A 3,852-nucleotide genomic window follows, 5' to 3' on the forward strand; every position below is an offset into this window, starting at 1 on the left:
TGTGTCTCTTCATCTGATCCATTAGAAGCTTTAATGACATACAGTCCCAGTCCTGCTGAAATAAAAACTGATTAAAACAGCTTCAGTGTTGAGTGGATCAGAATCAGTCACTGTTAACAGCTCCAGCTGACTTTGATTAATCATTATTATTAATCAGATTCATTATCTTATGAGGAGGAAATAAATAATTATTATCAACGGGTGTTTTGATCCAAATAAGAAAGAATATATTTCGTATTCCAAGGAAGAAGCACCAGTTCTAATTCTGTCTCTGTGATTAAATATGATGTAATGAAATGATTATAAACAGTGTTCACTGATATTATCTGGGTCACTATCTTTACATGGTGTTATAATTATTAATTTAGACTGTCTCAGACTTCATGGTTAGTGAGTATGACTGAACATGTGGGTGTGAGAGGGAACACAGGGAGAACATGCAAACCTTATTCAGAAAGGTCAAAGGAGGGTTCTGTGTCTGGAACTGAACCCATGACATCCTGATGTGATACATATGTTATAAACCACTGTCTATGATTTATTTTGGTTCTTCTATAAATAGCTGTGGCCATCAGCAGCCCCTCCCCTCCCCCTCCCTGAGGAAGGAGCTCAACTTTATTAGAAGGAAGATATAGAAATAGAGGGTAGTGTTACACCCTGGGGAGGGGGGAATAAGGGAGGGGGAGTTTGGGAGTGGGGGGGGGGGGGGGGGGGGGGGGGGGGGGTAATTAAACAGAAGCTATATTGGTTGAGCTGAAAGTGTGATGTGATGTTTGCATAGTGGACATTGAGCTGTAGACAGTGATCTACTGAACCAGAATGATATATGTGAAGTGATTAAAGAGGCAGGTTTGGAGCATCCATCTTCCTGCAGTGAAGTCTCACGGGATGAGATTTACCCACAACAACCTTTTTTATTGAACTATTTAGATTTTGCACATTTCCAACGTTAATGGAAACAAAGTTTCTGTCATGATCTCGAGTTGTGTTGGTGCAGGACCCAAACACAGGGAGAGATGGAAGCAGCAGGCAGGGATAACGTTTATAATACCGTTCCACTTTTAATACTCAATGCAACAAAAAAAAAAACTAAATACGCACAAGAAGGCACGAGGAAACCAAGGAGAAGGAGACAAAAAACACAGAAGCACACAAAGGTAACATTGACAATCACAACAAACCAGCCATTGTTCTGTGTTGAAATACTCAGTGCAGGAGAAAATTAAACCCAGCTCAGTGTTAAGTCCAGGTTTAACCTGAGAGTACGGCTCCGTTAAGCCGGGTTCTAACTGGAAAAGAGAAAACACCTTGGTTACCATAGTAACACAGTCCGTGGGTCAAACCTGTTCCTGACCAGGTTTAAGCAGCAGGCTTGGCTTAATCTGCTGACTCACTCTCATTAATCCACGTCATCATTATAAAGAAGTCATTTAGTGAAGCTTTAAAACACTCAATGAAGATCTACAAAAGGAAAAAGGAGTCAAAAAGACTTTTGTTATACTTCACCTTTTTTAAATACCACTTTAATATGATATTTTAAAAGGAAATTAAACAGAATATCATGGTAAATGTTTTAATTTGATTTTAAATCCATACAAATGATGATATAATCCTTGCCTTATTACATGTTTAATGTGTACCGTATTTTTAATGATATATCATAGTATCAATGTGTTTAAACCATCAGTAATAATATGTCTATATAAGGATACGTGCGTATCCATCGCCTCCGTTTACCACACAGTATAATATGATTAATTCATTGATCAGAGATTAATAATGAGAAAGCTGTGGATATATAGAGAGGGAGGGGCTTCAGGGACAGTCACAGGGCAGAGCACTAAGGCTCCCAATGACTAAAATACATGCACAGCTCACCTGCACCTGCAGCGTCTACCGTGTTGGACGTGACATCCAACAGCACGGCTGCTGCTCCCGCTGTTCATTTAGTGCTGAGTTCAACAAACTATTCATCAAACACTCACAAGTCTCATAAACTACATATTATTTGTGAGTTACATCATCTCTTTTATTAAACGCTGACGTGTTAAAAAACTTTTGAAACGCACACGATCAGTTGTTCAAACCACAGTGGGTCCTTTTTATAAATTTTTTTATTTTTAACGTGTCCGTCATTTATCTTCACTGCTCAGTAACAGATGACGTCACGTCCTGTTGGTTTCAGCATTGGTTCCCATTGGCTTCTCGTTTATCATAAAAGCTGCAGCACATGCGCCGTCACTCTCTATTCAATCAATCTGTGATCAATCTCGTGGGTCTTATGAGGATGTGTGTTACGCTAAACCTTTAAACATCATAAAAGTGTTATTTGGGCTTCATACACATTTTTTTTTTATTGATTCCTTCAATCGTTCGTTAGAGGGTGATTTGCTCCTTTCTTACTGCAGGGCGAGCCCAAACACCTCGCTCCAATTTGATGACACGTTCCCACTTTGAGGAAGAATTTGACGCGGCACTGATCTGGAGAAGCAGCACCTCCAGGAAGCTCTCTGCCATGATTGACACGTAAAAAGACACACCCACGAAGGAAAGCATTTCAGCGTCCGTCGTGCAGTGCTATGTATGTATTTTGTACAGTCTATGTATGTAACAGCGAACGCCCCGCCCCGCCCCCACGCTCTGTCTCGTGTTTATAAAGCAACATGAGCTCGGCTACGGAGTGGGTGGGAGGAGGGCGGGCCGTCCTCTCGCCCTACGTCACCGTGTGGGGAGGAGGAAGTCAGTGTCCCGTCTATAGACGCCCACTCATGAATATGCATAAGTAGGCCGCAAATCAGCCTGTTGTTGAGTTTTTCAGAAAATGACTTTTTAGAGGCTAAAACTCAGGAAAACAGGTGAGTTTGGGAAAATAAACCTCAAATACTATGTTTTTAGAGTTCTTGGATGAAAAATAGCATGACATGGGACCTTTAAGCTAAACACTGTCAGCTGGCTCGGCTCAGCTGGGGAGCTTCAAGCTGAGAAGAGTTTGATGAAACGGTAAAAACCAGCATGGTCACGGATGGCTTAGCTAAACCAGGTTTAAACTATAACCCTGGATTTCCACTGGATGCGTAACTGCACCATAACGGCTGTGAAACAGCAACGCAGCTGATAGGTTGCCAATAAAGTCAATGTGTTAATTTCCACCGCGTTGTAATCTGCTCCTGCACAGCACCGTAACTGCTGAGTCATGCTGCTGCCATCTGCAACAAATACGCAGCACTTCTGTTTCTGCTGGACGCTGGAGCTGTACTGCAGCAAGTTAACAAAAATAAGCCTGTGAGGGACAGGAAGTAGTACATAGACAGAATAAAATATCTGGATTATTTTCAAAATAAAATACTACGTGTTCAAGGGGGAAAGCACAGACCTTCGGGACCTACAACGGGCCCATTTCGGACTCTATCCAAAAACTGAGCACATATTTGGATTCAGGGAAATGAAACCTGTCCTCTGATACCACATTTTCAATTCAATGAACACTTTTTTTTGGCAATAAAATTGTGCGTTTCGTCTCTAGCGGATGCAATTCGGACTCTATACCCAAAAATCAAGCACATATTCGACTACCTTTCTGTTGATAACACGGTTGGCATGATCCAAGCACTTTTAAAATAATATATCACATATAAATTGCATTTATCCATGGTTGAATCACACTTATGTATTTTGTGATTGCACATGAATTAGCGGGATCTCCTGAGTCCTTGCTGCAACAGATGCGCAGCAAAAGCGGAGGCGGTGGGGACTACTGGACTGCAGATTGCGCTGAAGTCACGCGGCGGAGCAGTTTCGATGCAGATACGCATCCAGGGTAAGCCTGGCTCCACTGAGAACATTTTGATGAAA

This window comes from Gouania willdenowi, chromosome 20 (genome assembly GCF_900634775.1).
Source record: "Gouania willdenowi chromosome 20, fGouWil2.1, whole genome shotgun sequence".
NCBI classification, from domain to species: Eukaryota; Metazoa; Chordata; class Actinopteri; order Blenniiformes; family Gobiesocidae; genus Gouania; species Gouania willdenowi.